Here is a 22,808-nt window from a genome sequence, read left to right as displayed (position 1 = left end):
GTTTAGATTATATCTGAAATAATTCAAAGAGTTTATAGATTTTCTTGAGGATATCTAGAAGTCAACCTGTTTTAGAAGGGTGTCAGGAGCTTACTCTGCCTTATAACTGCCTTATTCTGTAAATTCTCTCTAACTCAATAGGACATAGTGGTTAAATGATTATATTTATTTTGTCCTCTTGAAAGCTGAGAACCATCAACCACAACCTTCTCAAACAGCTGGCTAAGCTTCATATCACACTGGAAGGTCTATATTGATAGGTTTCAGTGCTATATCAGATACTATCAACCTCATGCCCTGTAGGTGAAAGGTAATATGAAACAGACCTGAAATTCTGAACAGTCAAGTTGAGACACATACTTAGTTATGTTTTAGCAATTTGACAAGACATTTTGGGATTAGAAGAGATTTTTCGGGTAGATAATAATTCACCTTGTCATCCTTAAATTTTTTTCAATCTTTGGTGTTTATAACAAATTGTTTTTCATAATAATTTGCCATGGCTCCATTAAGAGGTACAGTTTATGTTCCCTTCCCTTGAAATTGTATGGGCCTTTGTGACTATCTTAACTAATATACTATGGTGGAAGTGACACCATATGACTTTCCAGGCTAGGTCATAATAGGTGATACAGCCTCCAGGTGGCTCTCTCTTTTGGTAGCCTTGATCTTAGAACTCATTCATCATGCTGTAAGGAATTATAGAACATATGGAGAGGCCTGAGTGAAGAGGATCCAAAGGTTTCAGCCTAGCTCAGCACCATCTAATAGCCAGCGTAAACTTGCTAGCCATGTGAATGGACCATTTTGAAGCACTGGCTCTATTCTCCCACACCTTGGTTCAGTCATCCTTAGCTGATGCCACATGGAACAGATGTCAGCCTTCCCCATTCAGCTCTGCTTAAATTGTAGGGTCCTGAGCTAATTAATGACTGTTGTTTTAAGCCACTAGATTTTGGTGTGGTTTGTTGCACATCAATAGATAAATGTAACCATGTTCACATAAAACATGCTCAAAATAAGACTGTCACAGACAGTGCACTCTGTTTGAATGCTATTCCATTGAGGGTTTGTCTCTTTTCTGTACCTGGAAAAATCTATTAGTTCTTTTACCTTTTTCATTTTTAGAGTGCTTTCTAAATCCCCTGTCAGAGTTCCCCATCTTTTTCTGTCCTCACTTTATGGTCAACTCTGTTACAGGGCTTACCATTGTCTCTTGAAATTCTTGTTTTTTAACCCTCCCCAAATCATATACATTTTGCACTTGGGACACAAATAATATAGTCTTAACTAAAAGTCAGGGAGTGATTATATTCATCCTGATTTTGTGCAGTTTGTTAGAGAATTTTTACTCTTCTGTCTCATAATGCTGCCTTCTTAAACATGGACTCCAAGGCAGCTGCTGAAGAGAAAGCATAAGGAAAGCTCCAGCTCCCTTTTGTTCAAGAGGGATACACACCATGGTACTAACATTTAACAAGGCAAAATAAGACATATGCCCCACCATAGCCTAAGGGGATGAGAATTCTAACCCCTTGTTTGGCAGCCTTTTCCCAGCAATGGTCATACCTTGTGGAAGGGGAGCGTGAATGTGGGTGGTTAGGTGGCTACCTCTGCTGAGAGTCAAAATCAGAAAGGTAGAATGGAATGAGGGTTAGAAGCTGGAATAACTTACCTCAACTGTTGCTGGTGTTTATTAGCTATTAGATCGTGGACAAGTCTCAACATGTATGAGGCTGTTTCCTCATTTAGAAAGTAGTCAATAATAATAATAAAACTTATTTCATGTTGGAAGAGAGGATCAGAAGCAGCCTACTTTGGCAAAGCAGTTTGCACATATTTGGTATTCATTGTGAGCAGGGACTTTTATACTTCACGTATTATCTTCAGTACCTCGTGTATAGTAGGTGGTAAGTAAATTCAGAGTAGATGAATATTGCTTCTGTCATACATACAGATTATAGACAAAAATAGAGATGTAAACATATAACCACAAAATAAATAGTAATAATAAAATAGCTACTGTTGATTGATACTTACTAGATACTATACACGAATTACATTTTTTAATGCAAAAAATAATCCTGACAGATAATATTATGATATACATTTTAGAGTTGAGAGATTACAGAATAGAGAATTAAAGTAATTTGCCTCAGTTCACTTAGCCAGTAAGTCACAAAAGTTGCATTCAAACTTGTTCAGTCTGAAACTAGGGCCTGATCATTTACAAGAGGTACAGGTCTCCAACGTTGTTACGCACCTGGGGAGCGTATTAAATTAGTGATATCCTGCTCCTCCTTTCCACTGAGTTGTTGATGCAATTCAATAAACTTTGGAAAAGTTGTGAGGTAGGGCTAAGAATCTTTAAAATTATTCTGATTGTGTATTTTCTCAGTTGTGTTACCTGTGTCTGAATGTGTGCAGATCATATTTTTCAAAATCTGAATTTAAGTTATAGTGCCATTTCATTGCAGCCAGATACCCTGACAAGAGAATTGAGGACCCCTTGGGGGCAGATAAGGGTTAGGATTTATCTACATAATACACATATAGGTAATTGCCATTCAGCAGTGTATGTGTGCAACTCTACAGCTATCTTCACAGCAGAGAGGAACTCTTTGAGGGAGAATTTATGTCACGAGGACTCTCATAACGAAAGAGGGTTCTTCTTGTTCTAGTTAACTTGCCTTAGGAGTGCATAAGAATTCATATGAAATCATAAATCTACCCAATCAGTTTTCACAGTTTTCAGGAACTTTTTATTCTATTGCTGAATTATTCTTGTATATATTGGAGTTGTATAGGATGCTTTTCTTTTTCAGTGTAGATTGTGATAAAGGCAAAGCATAGAAAGGAAGTTTAGTATTCCGTAAGGTGTGGTGCATGGGCTAACCTTTATATGTGTGATATTGATGACCCCATGGCAGATTTCTGTTTTGGGAGCCTTAAGCTTTACACTGTGACAAATCTTACAGAGTTCTACAAACTTAGTATCATCCCCACAGCTCATGAATAGAATATTTCGAACTCAAGGGTCTCTCTCTGCTTCTTGGTGATATTTTCAGGTGATTTGCTCCTGCATTCCATACCCGTGTAGTCAGAGAATGCACATATTCACAGTGACTGTAAAAATGGCACCATAAAGACACATCATATCAGTTTGTAAAGGTTATATGTTTTTCAAAGTCTATCTCCTGTTTTGGAATAGCTAGAACTCTATTTCAGAATTACGGATTTGTGGTTTTGGATGTTGATATTAAAAGCTTGAACCTTACTGATTTAAAAGTGATTTTATACAGACAGAGTAGTTTATTTTATATGGTCCTAAGTTGAAAATGGAACATAGCTCATTTGGCAATAACATTGACTTTGGTGGTGGAGTGATCATTAGCTAGTTGTAGTCTTCAGTGGAACAGGGAAGTGCAAATATATAGGAATAACTGGGAGTACATGGTGCGTTGGAGAGACATGGTGCATTAGTGGAGTGTGTTTGTGTGGAGACACAGCTGGTTTAGGTGGATGGTTGTCATGTGATCTGATGCCTGGAAAAGCAGGCAGTGGCCCAATGATGAATGCTGCGTATAGGGATTGAATTTTGTATTGGAAGCATTAGGATGTTGTGGTGGATTAAAGATGGACACAAATTATTCGAAATTTCTCCCATTGAGATGTGAGCTTTAGTATCCCCTTCAAGTGCAGAGAGCCCTATAACTGCTTTTAGAATATGGTGAAAGTGGTGCTGTGGCATTTTCCAGGCCTGGGCTTTAAGATACCAGAAACCTTACACTTCCTGTATTTTGAACTCTTTACTCTTGAAATCCAGCTGCCATTGTAAGAATTATGTCTGTCATGAGACCAATATCCATAGGAAGTCTGTGATACGTAGAGAGGACTGGGGGATTCATACTCTATAAAGACAAGGACAGACAGACAGACGACAGGACAAATAACACTGAGCCACCAAACATTAAAGAAAGTATCTTAGAAATGGATCCTGGAACACAAACTGGCCCAGCCGATGCTCCCCAAGCAAGGGAAAAGGAGGGCAGGAGGATATCAACAGACATCACCACCACGGACACCCACGTATGTTGGCAACGACCTCTGTAGTTTTCACTGACATTGACCCCAGCTTATGGGAGCTGCCTGGAATCCACATCACTGAAATCCCTTGGGGACATAGCCACCACACACACCCCTGGCACCACTGTGTATGCACCAGTGCCCCATGCCCCAGTGTCAAGAAGGAGCTGGTTGTTGGAAACTTCCCCCCAGGGAAAAAGGATAGCTGGAGGACCCCAGTAGCCCTTGTTCATGCTGCTTAACACAAATGGCTTTTTTTCCACAGTAGTACTTATTTAATGTGATTAAGAATATGAAACAGCCTTTGGGTTTTCATTTCCTATGTACACTTGGTTATGGAGAAACATCTGTTATGCTAGATACAAGATGTTCATTCCCTCAGTCGTGAAGACAGCTGAGTGGCTGGAGTCACCTCCAGCTGTGAGTAACCGTCTACATGGCAGCTTGAAGGGTGCCTGAGCAGAGCAGAGTCAAAGGAAGTGTGCCAGGGCCCCTCAGTTGTTGAAAAAAATTAAGCAACACACAACTCTTATTGTTTTAACTTTGAGAAAGTGAGCATGGCCAAGGATGTGTTGTTATCAACTGGGTGTCATCTTCTTCAGCAGGAGTTGTAGAGCATTCCTTTATCCGTTGCTGACAAAGGGTCATCGCTTATAAGACATTAGTTGTTAAACCCTTGAACTCATAGATTTACAGTCTTGGTTCGAATATCACTTCTACTATTAATACACTCAATGACTGAAGTCAAATTAATTAACCTCTTTTAGATTTAATTTCCTAATCTGTAAAATGGGATTGATAAAAGTACATACCTTATAAAGTTATGATGTGGGGCAAGGATATGTGTATGTGTTTAGTACAGTGTCTGACACAGCAAAATTTCAGTACATGTGAGCTTTCCTGTAATCACTGTCATTGTCGTCACTATCATCATCATCATTTGGCAGTATTAATCCTTTCTGGTCTAGTGGTTTGAACACTAAAAGTGAAAATTTAGGAATTGCTGGAAACCCTTATAAAGCCACATTACTTGTGTCTTATTTTCACGTTGACATCATGTTGTCAATGAGAAATAGAAAATCATTTTCTACTGCAGCAGTTTATTAATAGCAACAAAGTAGAAAAAAACATTGGTTAAAAATAGAGGTAGTAACATAGTCATGTGAAGTAGGAACTGTGTGTTTAGCATCTTTATTGCATATTTTTATAAGATAAACTCTGCCTGGCAATAGGATTAATGACTTTTTATTGTTAGGAAATTAATAAATTTACAAACATGTGAAAGATGTCACATCTTTACAAATATTTATTGCTCCCATCAAATGAAAAGAACTACTTTATTTTCTAAAATTAGATGAGCATTGCCTGATTTAGATTGTGTGAACTTCCATACTCCCTTTTGGAAAATAAATTCAAATATGTGTTCAAGAGAAAACTATAATTTTTCTTCTCATATTTCTGTTTAACCTTTGTTACCATAATTTACCTCCAAACATTTGTGATTTGAAAGTAAAACTTGAATGTTATGCAAATAGGTGAAACGAAACTTGATTGTTTTGGGGGAAATAAGAGAATTGGTAATATTTTCTACTTTTTGATAAATAATCTAGATGTTTCTTAAACACTGGCGATATGTAGAAAATCAGGGTTATTTCAGAACAATATACCTCTCCTGCCAAGAAATCAACTTTTTAAATAAAAGGGTTCTATAAATATTAAATTTAACAAAATCTACAAAATAAAATTATTTAAAAACGTTTTTCCAGGTCACTTCCCCAGTATGTTGAATAGAAATCTTACACATGTAGGGTAACCATACGTTCTTAAAGCACTCATTGTGTATATAGCTTCCATTTATATGATATTCAACTTTTCACTTATTATGATAGTAATAACAACAAAGATGCTTGGTAATTTAATACAACGTTTACAATTATCACTCCCTACATTAAACACGTCATCTGTGTTACCTTTACTTGACCATCACAACTACCTCATCATGGAAGTTACTGCTATTTCGCACATTGATAGATGAGAAAACTGAATGGTAGAGAGATTAAGTAATTTATCAAGCTAACGCAGCTAGCTAGAGTTAGAGATAAGATATAATTTTAGACTGCATGATTCTGAGGATGTGCTGTTGACCACTAGGACATACTGCCTCTAGATACTACCACTTTTTTAAAAAACAAACTCACACACAACCTTCAAACCCAGAGAGAGAATTGGAAAGGCTAATTGTGAAGTGATGGGGTGAGGGTGGGGATATAGGGACTATCATGTGAGTATACATTCTTGAATAAAGAACTTGGTATTCTGGAAGGCAATGGCTTAAATCTAACATATGCTTGACTTATCTAAAATTAGTAAGAGTAGGAATGAAGACACAGTAAGTCCCTTACATACAAACGAGTTCTGTTCCAAGAGCACGTTCGTTAAGTCCAATTTGTTCGTAAGTCCAACAAAGTTAGCCTAGGTACCCAACTAACACAGTCGGCTATATAGTTCTGTACTGTAATAGGTTTATAATACTTTTCACACAAATAATACATAAAAAAACAAGCAAACACAAAAACATTTTTAATCTTACAGTACAGTACCTTGAAAAGTAGAGTAGTACAGTACAACAGCTGGGTTACAGGGGCACATTCGCATCTTTGAAAGTTCTCAGCTTGAAGGTTCATATGTAGGGGATTTACTGTATCTGGTCCGCATGATGCTAGAACTAAGAGATGCTTTTTCAGCTTGAAAGAGGGATTATATACTGCCTAAACTCCAACAGAGTTTTACATCCTTGATGAATAGATGAAGAAGACATTTCAAGTGTTAGGTCAATCAAATGCAAGTATCTTTTCTAAATGTTCTGCTGTGTGGTGTGTTCAATAAAAATGATAAATGTCATTCTTTGTGTTGTAATAGATATGGTATTTGAATGTGTTGGTTATATTAATACATTAAAACTAAACATTGGTTAATCAGCATCATATTATTGTAGAGGATGACACGTTAGAAAGATAAATGTTGGTGTTTATTATGAATATTTAACTTTATGTAAGAGAGTGGATGTTTTTTAATCAAAGGTAGTCATGCAAGTTTCATTCTTAGTGTCTTACATCCTTATTTTAAAAAGAAAAGAAAGCTAGTCTTAAGGTGATTGTCAATTAATAGTTCATACACAGAAGATGCATGTTTTAGTTTTTTTTTTGTCATGAAGATCTTGAATATCAGTTGATGTATAAAAACTTTGTAGCATAAAAATGCAGCTCCCCTTCCCTTGGTAGCACTCTCTTTTCATCCTTTGTTTCAAACATTTCTTTACATAGACCTATTTAAAACATTTGTGATTCATTCATAGTTGATGTACATGTGTAACATTGCTATTAATGCTAATCAGGACAGGAGTATTCCCTCTTGTCAGACCCACAGAGAAAACCTAAATCGCTCTGACAGGATAAGAGAGACCAGCTGCAAATTTTATATTTGCTGAAATCATAACAGGAAAGCAAGTAAAAAGGAAACTTCAGTTTCTCTCCCCTTGAAACAGATCTACGCAGTTTTTACTGTTCACAATGAAACATAGAGATGAATTTTTTCCATATTTCCAGTTTTTTTAAAAAAAAAATATTTATTTATTTATTTATGGCTGCGTTGGTCTTCATTTCTGTGCGAGGGCTTTCTCCAGTTGTGGCAAGCGGGGGCCACTCCTCATCGCGGTGCGCGGGCCTCTCGCTATGGCGGCCTCTCTTGTTGCGGAGCACAGGCTCCAGACGCACAGGCTCAGTAGTTGTGGCTCACGGGCCCAGCCGCTCCGTGGCATGTGGGATCCTCCCAAACCAGGGCTCGAACCCGTGTCCCCTGCATTAGCAGGCAGATTCTCAACCACTGCGCCACCAGGGAAGCCCTGTTGTCTTTTTTTATAGCAAATATTTTTAAATAAAAGTTTTCTGTAGAAAAATTCTGCACAGGCAATGAGAGAAAAAATAGTTAAATTGAACTTAAAATTAAAAATTTTGTGTGTCGGGCTTCCCTGGTGGCGCAGTGGTTGAGAGTCTGCCTGCCAATGCGGGGGACACGGGTTCGAGCCCTGGTCTGGGAGGATCCCACATGCCGCGGAGCAACTGGGCCCGTGAGCCACAACTACTGAGCCTGAGCGTCTGGAGCCTCTGCTCTGCAACAAGAGAGGCCGCGATAGTGAGAGGCCCGCGCACCGCGATGAGGAGTGGCCCCCGCTCGCCGCAACTGGAGAAAGCCCTCACACAGAAACGAAGACCCAACACAGCCAAAAATAAACATAATAAATAAATAATAAATAAAAATTAAAAAAAAAAAAAAAAAAAAAAATTTTGTGTGTTAAAGGACATTATCAAGAAAGTAAAAAGACAACCCACAGGATGGAAGAAAATACTTATGAATCATATATCCAATCAGGAATTAATATCCAGAGTATTAAAGATCTCCTACAACCTAAGAAGAAAAAAATAAGCCATCTAAAAAAATGGGCAAAGGACTTGAATAGACATTTCTTGCAAGACAGATGGCCAAAAGGCACATGAAAAAAAGTTCACCATCAGTGATCGTTAAGGAAATGCAAATGAAAACTACAGTGAGGTAATACTTCACACTCATTAGTTGGCTAGTATGAAAAAAACAGAAAATAACAAGTGTTGGTAAGGATGTGGAGAAATTGGAACTCTTGTACATTGCCTCTGTGAATGTAAAATGGTGCAGCTACTGTAGAAAATGGTTTGACAGTTCCTCAAAAAATTAAAAAGAATTACCATATGATTTAGTAATTCTACTTCTAGGTATATATCCAAATGAATTTAAAAGCAGGGACTCAATCAGATACTTGTACAGCAATGTTCATAGCAACGTTATTCACAATAGCTAAATGGTGGAAGTACCCCAAATGTTGATCAACAGATGAATTTATAAACAAATATGGTATATACATACAATGAAATATTATTCATCCTTAAAAAGGATTGGAGTTTTGATACATGCTACAATATGGATGAACCTTGAAAACACTATGCTAAGTGAAATAAGCCAGACAAAAAGGACAACTATTGTATAATTCCACTTATATGAAGTACCTAGAATAGGCAAATTCACAGAGACAGAAAGGAGAATAGTGATTACTAGGGGCTGGGGAAGGGGAGAATGAGGAGTTATTATCTACTTGGTAAGTTTTGGAAATGGATAGTGGTGTTGGTTGTACAACATTGTGAATGTACTTAATGCCACTGAATTTTACAATTAAAAATGCTTAAACTCAGTGCTTTGTGTCCACCTAGAGGGGTGGGATAGGGAGGATGGGAGGGAGATGCAAGAGGGAGGAGATATGGGGATATATATATATGTATAGCTGATCACTTTGTTATACAGCAGAAACTAACACACCGTTGTAAAGCAATTATACTCCAATAAAAATGGTAAAAAAAAAAAAAAGAAAAGTAAGCCTGTAACAATAATCCAAGCAAATATCCATATATAAGCAAAAAAAATGCTTAAAATGGTATATTTTGTTATGTATATTTTATCACAATAAAAAATCCAAAAAAAAGGAAAACCATAGAGTCCAGAAAGAAGTGGCACAGCATCTTTCAAGCACTGAAAGAAAAGAACTGTCAACCCAGACTTTTATATTCGGCAAAAATATCCTCCAAGAATGAAGGGTAAATCAAGATATTCTGAGATGAAAGAAAACTAAGAAATTTTGCCAGCAGATCTACCCTAAAAGAATGGCTAGAGGAAGTTCTCTAAACAGAAAGGAAATGATAAAAGAAGGAACAGTAGAACATCCAGAAGGAAGAAAGAACATGGTAAGCAAAAATATGGGTAAATACAATATAATATAGACTTTCCTTCGAGTTTTCTAAATTATGGCTGATGATTGAAGCAAAAATTATAACACTGTCGGATAATAGTGTGTAGGGGATATATATATATGAGACTATTATAGTATACACGAGGGAGAGTAAAGTCATATAAAGAAAGGTAAGGTTTCTAAACTTCAATTGAACTGGTAAAATGATGACACCAGTAGACTGTAATAAGTTAAGTATATATAATGTAATACCTAGACAAATCACTAAAAAGCTATATGAGAGATACACTCAACAACCATCTATAAAATGAAATTCTAAAAATATTTAAGTAACCTACAGGAAGAGAGGAACAAGAAAAAATAAGTGAGAAACAGAGAACAAACAGAAAACAAGAATTAAAACGGCAGACTTATGCTCCAACATAATGATAGTTACCTTAAATGTAAAGGATCTAAGTTCACCAATTAAAAGACAGATTAGTAGAGTGAACTTAAAAATACATGCTGCAACTAACAACAGGGTCCTACTGTATAGCACAGGGAACTATATTCAATGGCCTGTGGTAAACCAAAATGGAAAATAATATGAAAAAAGATATATATATATGTATGTATAACTGAGTTACTTTGCTGTACAGCAGTAATTAACACAACATTGTAATTCAGCTGCACTTCAATTTTTAAAAATCCTGTTCATTATCCTTTCCACTGAAAACCCTCATTAGCACAATAAATTATATCACGACCTGATTCTCAAAAAAAAAAAGAAAAGAAAAATTATTCTGCACTTACCCAGATTTCTTCAGAGGTACTAGAATCCAAGGAGTTAAGAGTTATCTATGAACCATTGCCCTTTTTAATGGGATTTGACATCCAATTCCTACTTTCATGAAACTTCCAATCTATTGGAAAAGAGAATATTTATATACAAATGGCTACTACACAGGGAAGGGTATGGAAAGTGCCAGCAGATTGGGTATAAGCATAACATCAAGCCAGGTGTTAAAAAGGGAACCATATTTCAGTAGTAAGGAGGAGCCACTAATGAATTTCATCATATCCTCCTGTTAAAAATGGCAGCACATGCCAGATATAATGCTTGATTTCTAAAATCCTTGGCTTTAATGTTCTTTCATGCTACCTGTATCACTAGGGAGGAGTATCTGGTGGTAGCAAATTCCAGCATTTCTCATCAACACAAATTCCTATAACTGCCAAACACTGAGGGGTAAGAAAGAGTGGGCAATGATGCAGGCATTTTTCTGTCTCCATTCTTATAATTCCTAAGCTTACTCGTTTTTTTCCCAGATATGAAACATGTAAGATAGACATCATTTTCAGAATTGTTACAAATTTTTTTCTGAGAAAATATCTTAGAGTTAGAAAAATACCTCATCAAACCTTTTTAAGTTATCCTCCTTGTCCACTGTGGTTTTGCACCTATGACTGACTTCTTTTAAATGGCAACTCTTGAGACGTCCCCTTCCAATGAACCCATTATTTCACTTGTACTTACTACTTATCATAGAATTATTTCTTCATGAAATATATCATTTACCACCATTGTGCATTATCTGTCTTCATCACTAACCTGTATGTTGCATGGAAACAGGATTTTGCTTATATTTCATCACTCTACACTCGGTATATAGGAGAATGCTCAGAACATAAAGTTTAGTCAGTACACATTTGTTGAATGAGTATTTTCAGGATATTATAATTGAGGTCTACGATTTTTTAAGGAAATAATTTGTTTCTTTTTTATAAGTGCTTCCTGCAGTATGTTGGGCAGAGAGAGGAATAGGATGATGAACACATCATATCCACAAGAAACTTAGACATGAATTTCACTGAATCACTGTAGAAAGTGGTATAGTACTATTATAGGCATATGGGAATCCCTGTTTCAGTTTTTCTAGTAAAATTCTGTAAGATATATTGAATAATTTCTTCAGTATTAAAATTATTAATAGGATTATAGAGGGCATTTTTCCCATGAGCCAAAACTTTCTCATTCTCTTAGCCCTTATTCTTAACAATGTGAATTTGGACTCCTTCTTCGCAGAATTTTTATATTCCTGATAATACCTAATGCTTTCTCACAACGTGTACCTGGATACCTAATTGGCACTTAATAAATAGTTAAATGTCTCCCATAACTAACAGATGCTGCCAACAAGATTTTGGCAAGCCCTGAGTTCTGTCAGTTTATGGTTGAAATCCTTGACAGAAGCCCAAAGCACCGATTATCTGTGGTGTTGACTAAAAAGAGAGTGATGCGTGAGGCAGAAATGGCATTCTGTTTGAAAATGTAAGGTATCTGACACACATTTTTGCTCAGATGCAGAACTGCTCTACTTCGCTTCGGAGGTGGATTGGAGGGGCTCCTGTGGGAAGTAATTACTTGATTGATGTATAGCCAGACACAGTCAGTTAGTTAGGACCTAGGCACTCTAAAGGAGTAAGATATGTTCGCTGTTGTTGGAAGCTTTGAAGTAGCAACAGTATTCTGCTTAATGTCAGTACTTTCTGTGTTACATAGTAAGAAGCTTTTTCCATATGGTTCTCATGTAAGGTGTCATCATACATTCAGGCTACTATAACAAAATGCCATAGACAGGGTGGCTTATAAACTACAGAAATTTATCTCACAGTTCAGGAGTCTGGGAAGTCCAAGATCAAGGTGCCAGCAGATTCGCTCCCTGGTGAGAACCGTCTTCATGGTTCATAGATGGTTGTCTTATTGTGTGTTCATACAGAGGAAGAGGCAAGGGAGCCGTTTGGATTTTCTTTTAAAAGGGCACTAATATCTTACATGATGGCTCTACCCTCATAATCTAATCATCCCCAAAGGACCACCTCCAACACCATCATATTGAGAATTAGGTTTCAATATATCTTTTTTCTTTTATTAGAGTGTAGTTGCTTTACAATGTTGTGGTAGTTTCTGCTGCACAACAAAGTGAATCAGCAACATGTATACGTATATCCCCTCTTGGATTTCCTTTCCATATAGGTCACCACAGAGCATTGAGTAGTGTTCCCTCTGCTATACAGTCTGTTCTCATAAATAGTTATCTATTTTATACATAGTATCAATAGTGTATATATGTCAATCCCAATCTCCCACTCCAGCCCACCACCCCTTCCCCCTTTGGTATCCATACGTTTGTTCTCTATGTCTGTATCTCTATTTCTGCTTTGCAAATAAGTACATCTATACCATTTTTCTGGATTCCACATATATGCGTTAATATACGATATTTGTGTTCTCTTTCTGACTTACTTCACTCTGTATAGCAGTGTCTAGGTCCATCCACATCTCTACAAATGACCCAATTTTGCTCCTCTTTATGGCTAAGTAATATTCCTTTGTATATATGTGCCACATCTTCTTTATGCATTCTTCTGTCAATGGACATTTAGGTTCCTTCCATGTCCTGGCTATTGTAAACAGTGCTGCGATGAACAGTGGGGTACATGACTCTTTTTGAATTATGGTATAAATTTTGGGGAGACACGGTCTGTAGTATAAGGTCATGTACCAGCCTTGTGCCTCTATATTTGTCAGTTCTCTCTTCTCATCAAACCACGTGGAAGTGTTCATGTGCTAAAGTCCGTCTGTCTCCTTCTCACTGTCTAACTTGCAGTTGGAATTTGCTAAATAGCAACTGTTTTAAGGCCAGATCCTAATATTCCCTTCCATTTTGCCACACACCCATGAAGTATGATTGTCTGAGTGGTTTAGACTAGTGTTTAGACTAACTCATTTCCCTTCAATCAGGTCAAGTTCAGTTTAAATTTATAGTATCATTGACAACATTAAAATAAATATCACAGTTTAATTTCCTTACATAGAATATTCCAGATATGCTACAGTTTGACTACTTATTAGTTCTGGAGAAAATTGATCTTAACAATGGAAGTTTTATTCTAATCCATTCTGAGAGTTGTACATTTGAGTATTTTTCTTAAAATAAAGCCTAATTCTTAGTTATGTTAGTTTCACAGTCCCTTTTTCAAATTATAGGGATTCTTAAAAAATTAAATAATGGAAAATAATGAAATGGGTAAAAATGTGCATCCTTGGGATTTATGGTTAGGACCCGGGGGAGCAAGAGAGGATAAGAGAATGGAGCAACTTTATACAATATATACATTACAATGTATTGTTTGAAATTTTACAATGAGGATAATACATTCTAAAATTAAAAATCACAGGAACAATATTGAAAATTTGCAGTACCTCATCACCTCATTCATTAATTCATTCAACCAGTACCTATAGGGTACTAAATAAATTCTAGCTCTGGAGGATAAAAGGAAAAGTAAAACATAGTCCCTGTTCTTTAAATATTTAAAATCCAGAGAGCAAACATATGAACACACCAGTGATTCTAGTACTGTGTCATAAAATCTAAGAATCATTGCACTACAGTGGCTGATGGGGGCTCCATTGTTACATGGATTTGAACCCTGACTTTATTATTTCCTAGCTGTATATTGGGAATGTGACTAAAACTCTACGTACCCCATTTGCACCATCTGTAAAGTAAGAAGAATTAAAGTACCTATCTCATTGTGCTGTGGGGGATATTAAATGACTTAATATCTGTAGAGGGCTTAGGATGTGTTTGGCAGAGAGCAAATAGTTAATAATTATTAGGTATTTATTCTGGAAGCATAAACAAAGGGCATCCAAATCACCTTTTTTTGGTAGGGAGGAAATTACAATAGCTCCCTTAGAGTTGATAACTAAGTTAAATGCTAAAGAATGCTTAGGGACTTGGAAATATGTAAAAAAAAAAAAAAAAAAAAAACAGTGTTTTGCTGGGCTAGTGGTCCGGAATCCAGATTGCTGAAAAGTTTCATTTGATTTGCTTGATGTTTCAAGTTTGTAAATATTATCTTCAAATATTGATTATCATGAAATTTCACATAAGAATCAGATATTGAAAAGTCATAACTATTAAACCTGTGTCCAGATAGCAGCGTTTGGTCAGAGCTATAGGAGAGCTGCATAAGATACTTGGATGAGGTCTTCACTTTCTTTTTAACCAGCACACCTGCGGGCTCCTGACACTGGAGACTAATAAAATGCTCTTGTGCTGTTGTTTTTCTTTCATGCCGCCTCCTTTATACGCACCCTAAAGCATTTTAATAATTGTTGACCCATGATAAAAAGGGATCCTACCGGAAGTAACTGAAATAGACAATAAAGAGCTAAGCCACGCAAGAGGGAGGAGATATGGGGATATATGTATATGTATAGCTGATTCACTTTGTTATAAAGGAGAAACTAACACACCATTGTAAAGCAATTATACTCCAATAAAGATGTTTAAAAAATAAATAAATAAAAGAAACAAAAAAGAGCTAAGCCAAGGTCAAAATCATAAAATGCTTAAGCTTTATGTTTGGAGGACTAGAGATTGTACCCTGAAAGATTCAGGGAGCCACTGATGCTTATAACAAGGGGAATTAAGTGATGAGAGGAGCTCTTTTTGAAAGACCATACTGGCATCACTTGGGGAGATAAACTGAGGACGGTTTGAGACTGCTTTCAATTTCTTTTAATGCTGAGTTTGAAATATCCAAGAGACATGTACAAGCTAAAGTCATTATGTGAATTCTATGGCATAGATATGACAACTTCAGTAGCTGAAGTCCTGGAATTGATGAGGTTACCAAGATGGGGAAGGGGCAAAGCTTGGAACTGAAAAATCTAAAGTATCCACAATACTAAGACTAGGACATAAAAAATCTAGGACTACAAACAAAAGTACTTTGAGACTTCAAAACACTTTCTAGTTTTACTGTTTATATACAGTAGAATTCACCCATTTTGAGTGTTCAGTTTCATGAATTTTAGAAATTGTGCATAGGATACAACAACCACCACAATTCAAGCGTAGAATATTTTCATCACACTAAATTTTCTTCCTTCTGCCCTTTGATTCCCTCCAGCACCCACTGGCACAGGCAACCATTTATCTTTTTTATGTCACTATAGATTTTCTAGAAATTCATATAAGTGGCATCATATACGTAGTATTTTGTTTTTTTTAGTTCTCACTAAATCATCCGTGTTCTCACATGTATTAATAGGTCATTTCTTTCTATCACTGTATAATATTCCATAGTGTGGATGTACAATGATTCTATTTACCAGATGATGTAGATTTTGGTTGTTTCCAATTTTTGGCTATTTGAATAATGGATGAATAATATGTGTGTATATATTTTTATTTCCTTTAGTTAAATAGCTAGGAGTAGAATTTTGAGGTCTTTGGTAGGTATTTCAATTACTTTTAAGATACTGCCTTACTGTTTTTTAAAGTGGCTAACCACTTTACAGTCTCACCAGCCATGTAAGAGATCTCCACTTTCTTTACATCCTCAGTAGCACTTGGTGCCATCAGTAGTTTTCACTTTAATCATACTATTGAAAATGTGTAGTGTTATTATATCGTGGACATTTTTTATTTCCATGATGACTAGGAATTTTTGTCTTTTCATGCACTTACTGTCTATTTGCATACATTTTGTTAAGTGTCTATTTAAAACCTTTGAGCACTTTTCAAATTGAGTTGTTTGTCATCATATTGAGTTGTATGCCAACAGAGCATTACTTGGATAAACCATGTTTAGACATGATGTATTATCTTTACATATTGTTGGATTTAATTTGCTAAAATTGTATTGAGATATTTTGCATCTATGTTCATTAGGGCTATCCATTTATATTTTTCATGGGATATCTTTGTCTAGTTTTGGTATCTGGCTTGATAAAATTAGTTGGGAGGTCTTTCTTCCTCCTTTATTGCTAGAAAGAATGTGTTTAGCATAGATATTTTTCTTCCTTAAATGTATTATGGAAACCAGCTGTCAATTCATCTGGGTCCAGAGTGTTTTTTGGTTGTTGGTTGGTTTGTTTTTATGGAAATTGCAATGTCAGTATTCTGCATAAGGGTAATTAAGTTTTCTGTTTATTTTTGGATCATTTGGTCATTTGTGTATTTCAGGAATTGTTCATTTCATCCACATTGTCAGATTTATGAGCATAATGTTATCCATTATATTCTCTTATTCACTGTTTAATTTCTGTAGGATCTGCAGTGATGTACTATCTTTAATCCCTGATATTGGTATTTTCTAATATATCTTTGCTTTGTTATTTCTAGGTATAAGCGTATACATTTTCAAAGAACCAGCTTTTGGTTTTACTTACTTTCTGTGTTTTTCTCTTTCAATTGTATTGATTTCTGCTCTTAGCTTTATTAATGCCTTCCATCTACTTACTTTGAATTTAATTTGTTTTTCTTTTCCTGATTTCTTAAACTCAGATAATTGATTTTAAATTCCCTTCTTTTCTAATATTAATATTTAAAGGTATAAATTTCCCTTTAAGCACTGCTTAAGCTGAATCTCCCACATTTCATGTGTTTTATTATCATTTAGTTCAATATATTTTCTCATTTCCTTTTTGATTTCTTCTCTGACCAGTCTGTTATTTATAAATATATTATTTGATTTCCAGATATTCCTAGTTCTTATTTATAGTGATCTTTAATTATGTGCTAAAAGAACATACTCTAGATTAGTTCATTCTTTAAAAAGTAAAAATATTTTGGGACTTGATTTCTGGCTCAGCATATTGTCTGTCACAGTAACATACCAAGTATACATGAAAATAATTTTTATTCTGATGTTATTGTGTTTGAGACCTATCAAATTAGAATATTATTTTGTCTTCTGTGATTTTTTGCACAGTTCTTTTAAAATTATTTTAAAGAATTTTAAACCTATTTTTGACAAAAATTGTATATATTTAAGGTATGCACCATGTTTTGATATATGTATACATTGTGAAATAATTACCACAATCAAACTAACTAATATACCCATTGTCTTCCAAGATTACCTTTTTCATGTGTCTGGTGAGGACCCTTGAGATCTACTCTCTAAGCAAATTTCAAATATGCAATGTTATTAGTATCTATAGTCACCATGCTGTACATTAGGTTTATTCATCTTATAACTGAAAAGTTTTATCCCTTGATCAATATCGCCCCTTTATTCCATCCCCCAGCCTCTGGTATCCACAATTCTACCCTCTGTTGCTACGAATACAACTTTATTTATTTATTTATTTACCACATGTAAGGGAGATTATGTAATATTTCTCTTTCTATGTCTGGTTTATTTCACTTAGCATAGTTCTATCAACTGCTGAGAGAAGGATGTTAAAATCTCCAGTTCTGATTTGGTATTATTGATTTATTCCTTTAATTATGTCAATCTTTGCTTCTTACATTTTGAAACTCTGTTATTAAATGCTTACACATTTCTGATTATGTTTTCCTGTATAATTGATGCTTATCATTATAAAATATTCCTCATTATCTTTGGTAGTATTTTGTATCTTGGTATTTATTTTAATCTGCTATTAATATAGATACTTAAGCCTTTTCATGTGTACTATTTTTATGGTATATATTTTTTCTATCCATTTACTTTCTACCTATTTGTAACTTTATATTTAAAGTGCATCTCTTGTAGACAGCAAGTTAGGTCTCTTTTTTCTTTAACCCATTCTTAAAATCTTTGCCTTTTGACTGCAACCTAGTACCATTCAGTGTAATTATTTACGTGGTTTTGTCTCTACCATTTTATTATTTGTTCCCTCTTTGTTTTCCATTCCTCCTTTCCTCACCCCCACTTTGGGGGGATTATTTTAAATATTTTTAGAATTTTAATATTCCTACTGGCTTTTTTGCCATGTCTTTGCATTTTTTAGTGGTTATTCTGAGAATTAAAATAAATATCTTTTACTGTTTACTGTACAGTTACAGTAGTTTACCACTTCACATAAATTATAGAATCTTTGAAACCCTATAGGTCCATATATCACTCAACATTTTTGCCAGAGTTGACAATGACCCACAGTTCAACTGACTGTTTTGTAAATAAATTTTATTGGAACACAGCCATAACTGTCCGCTGATGGATTATGGCTGCTTTTGAGCCACAGTGGCGGAGTTGAGTAGTTATAACAGAGCCCTTACAGCCTGCAAAACCTAAAATACTTGCTATCTGACCCTTTATGATTATTATATGTGTTATATTTTTATACATTACGAACCCTACAAAATAATGTCATAACATTTGCTTTAATCAATTATATGTATAATATTTAAATTGAGAGAAAACAGCAAATGGTAATTGGCATATCCCCAGATATTTATGATTTCCGAAGTTTTTCATTCCTTTTTGAGCATCTGAGTTTCCGTCTGTTACTGCTCCACTTCAGACTATAGAGCTTTCTTTAGCGTTGCTTATCTTATAGATCTGCAGACAACAAATTATTTTATTGATTTATTTGTTCATTTTCTTGTTTATTTGATTAATCTGAAAATGTCTTTATTTTGCTGTGACTTTTGAAGGATATTTTATAGAATATTCTGTGTATAGAATTCTGGGTGGACAGTTTTATTTGTTTGTTTTAGCACTTTAGTAGTGTTATTCCCTCTCTCTTCTGCCCTCTATAGTGGCTGGTAAAAAAGTCAATTATTAATTGAATTGGTGTTTCCCTGTAGGTAATAGGTTGTTTTTCTCTTCCTACATTCAAGGTTTGTTATTTTCTCTACCTTTCAACAGTTTGATGGTGTTCTTTTCATGTTCTGTTTATAATTTTCTACCTTTAATCAAATTTGAGAAAATTTTGGACATTATTCCTTCAGATTTTTTCTGCCTTATTTTTTCATTCCACTTCTTCTTGGATTCCAATTACATATACGCCAAACTGTTTAATATTACCTCAGAGGTCTTTTGAGGCTCTGTTCTTTTATTTTCAGTCTTTTTTTACCTGTTTTCTACACAATTAGGTAATTTCTGTTGATTTTTCTTCATGTTCACTTAGTCTTTCCTCTGTCGTTTCCATTTGTCCAGTAAATCAATCAAGTTGTTTATTTTTTTACTTCAGATTATTTTTTAGTTCTGAATCTCCACTTTATTATTTTTCTGATGGCATTCTTCTTTTCATTCATTGTGACCATATTATGCTTTACTTCATTGAGGATTGTTACAATAGCCACTTTAAAATCCTTTTTTGCTACTTCCAAAATCTGAGTCACCTCAGAGTTGGTCTTTGCTTAATTGGATTTCTTTTTGTGCATTTTCCTAGCTGCCTATTACTTCTGCCTAATTTTGTATTTTGGACATACAGATATTAATTTTTAGGGATTTTGGATTCCTTTCTTCTTTTAATCACATGAGTGGTGTTCCTTTAACTATTATTTTAATTGGACTTAAATTGAAAGCTTTTGTTTTTTGAGTGGCAGCTCTGGCCTAAGTTCAGATCTTTGTCTTTAAGTAAGCTGTTTTATTCTTTTCTGTGCATGGCTATGTCATGGGTTAGGCAGAAATGTGGGTAGAAAGAATCAGCACTTCCCCATTCTGGATTACCTCACAGTGTTCTTTAGCAAGTTTCCTCATCTTCAGTTTTCTGGCTTTCCAGGCTGGAAATGCTGCAGTTTTCCAATACCTTGCCACCTCATTCACTGAATGACTGAGCCTGACTCCAGGCTAACATTCATAAAAAAGGACATTCACTTCATATGCCACCCCACCTCCTTTGAATCTGTATTCACCATTACATTCTGAAAGCTTCTGTTCACTTTCCAGTGCTTACTTTTGTTATAATGTCCAGTTTTTAATTTGTTTTCTGCAAGGATGCCATTCTGCTAAAGTCTTACTTTGTCATTACTAATGAGAGCCTCAACTTTCAATAGATTTGTTTTTTAAAGTTACAGTTGTTTCAGGGCTGGCTGACATTTCTACAGTAATGTTTATGTGACAGTTTCTATTCTCTTTGTAATTTCAAGTGACTTCTTATGTAGGATTTGCCTATCACAAGAATGAGTTGTGCATTTTCTCCTTCCTTGTAATGTTTGTTTTTTTTTTGTAATTTGTCTATCGTCTACAGTAAAATATTATTTTTACGAAACTTAAATTTAGAAAACTTAAAACTGACAAACCTCATGGTGAATATGTGTTGCAATGATAAATCATGTAGATATTTGTGAGACTATTAAATTTACATCAAGACTTAATTGTTATAATCAGAGCATGAAAATGTAATTTATTCTTATATCACTGGGCTTGATTTGTTACATCTTTTTCGTATCCCATCAATTGAAAATCATGTTTGCTTTTAGGTAAAGGTTTTAAATAAATATTTCTAGCATTATGAATTACTATGTCTTGGTGTAAGTTCTCTCATTAGTAGATATCATCTTGACTGATAGAGGCCACATGGAATATCTGTGTGGGGAGGCTCAGCATCATTTAAACACACACATATTTTTCCTTGAAATGTGTTAGGAACTGATAAACACTTCGCTGCACAAACATCACTTTTACTTCTTTTCAGTACTTATAAAAAGCTAGTGGATCATTAGAGTAATCCCCTGAGTGAGTTTAAACAGTTATTTAAGAAACAGAGAAAAGAAAAATCAGTGCGGCAGAGACTTATTTCTAACACTCTGACTTCAAGGTCAGAATCAGTTTTTCTTTTGGGCATAATGGTGATAGGAAGGTGTAATCTCATAACTAACGTTTAAAATAAAAAGTATTTTGGTATATCCACAAAAGTAAATACCCTCACATAAGCAAGAAAAGTTATTTAAGAGAGGACAGAAATGTGAAGATCATCGGAAAGAGTGTTGCTTTACTGGAAATAGGCCATTGTCTTAAATCTTTGTTTATTAATCTCACACTGAATATTTTGAGGCCTTGGAAAATATAGCACTTTTGAAGGGTATTATTTCTAATTTGTGGGCATTTTTTGACATGGTTACACATCAGCTGAGGGTTATGGCTCAACCAGAAATTCAATTCCTTGTCTAGATTTAGATATGGAATTGGAGAGTGGGGGGAAACTTTAAAGTTCCTTGAGGAAGACTCTATATTTTACAAATCCATAGAGAGGAGAAACGAACTAGCCAAATTTACTTAGCTAGTTATTTGAGAGGATGTGATTACAGTTTTGGTGTTTTGAATTATAAGACACTGTACATTCGATTATATTATACTACCTAGACATGGTGGGGAATATATACAATTTCAGAAAGATTCATATTCCCATTTGTTCCTGCTACCACAACATGCATCCCATCATGCCCCACTCCATTACACTTTGTGTCTTTTATGGATGTAAATGTGTAAAGATTTTTAAGTTGTGTGACTGATTGATCCTTTTCAAATTTTAACACATTTATTAGGGTATAATTGGTATACAGTCAACTGTTCATATTTAATTAGTACATTTTGATAAATTTTAACAAGTATGTATTTCTGTGAAACTCCCATCACAATCACAATCATAAAAACACTCATCACTTCTATTCTTCTCCTGCCCCTTTTTTATCCCTTCCAACTTACCCTTCATTTCACCCCTATCTCAGGTAGCTACGGATCTGTTTTCTGTCACTGTACATTTGCATCTTCTAGAATTTTATATTAATAGAATCATACAGTATATACTCTTATTATCTGGCTCTTTCACTCAGCATAATTATTTTGAGATCCATCAGTGTTGTTGCCTATATGAATAATTGTGTTTTATTGTTATTGTTGAGTAATAGTCCATTATATAGATATATCAAAATTACTTTATCCATTTGCCTGTTGAGGGACATATTTGGATTTGGGGTTGATGTTGGTTTTTTCCCTCTTATAAATAAAGCTGCTATGAACGTTTGTGTTCAAGTGTTTTTGTAGACGTATGAGTTTACTACTCTTGGATAAATAACTAGGAAAGAATTACAGGTATGTGCTTTGAACTTCTTTTGAAAATGATTGTACCATTTTGGATTCTGACCAGCATTAG

The 22,808-nt window shown here is 35.0% G+C and overlaps 1 protein-coding gene and 1 long non-coding RNA gene across 3 annotated transcripts in view; one reads left to right on the top strand and one right to left on the bottom strand.

Moving 5' to 3' along the window:
• Positions 1 to 22,808, top strand: part of DMD (dystrophin) — a 2,259,822-nt gene that overhangs the window by 144,226 nt on the left and 2,092,788 nt on the right. The window lies entirely within an intron of this gene.
• LOC309652670 overlaps positions 7,706 to 22,808 on the bottom strand; it is a 422,767-nt gene continuing 407,664 nt past the window's right edge. The window contains exon 2 of the long non-coding RNA XR_014258872.1: positions 7,706 to 7,987. This is a non-coding gene — a long non-coding RNA (uncharacterized lncRNA). The remainder of the gene's footprint in view (positions 7,988 to 22,808) is intronic.

The sequence above is a fragment of the Balaenoptera physalus genome, assembly GCF_965194825.1.
Source record: "Balaenoptera physalus genome assembly, chromosome: X".
In the NCBI taxonomy this organism is placed as follows: domain Eukaryota; kingdom Metazoa; phylum Chordata; class Mammalia; order Artiodactyla; family Balaenopteridae; genus Balaenoptera; species Balaenoptera physalus.
Note: the sequence above shows the minus strand (reverse complement) of the source record. Positions and strands in the feature narration are given on the sequence as shown.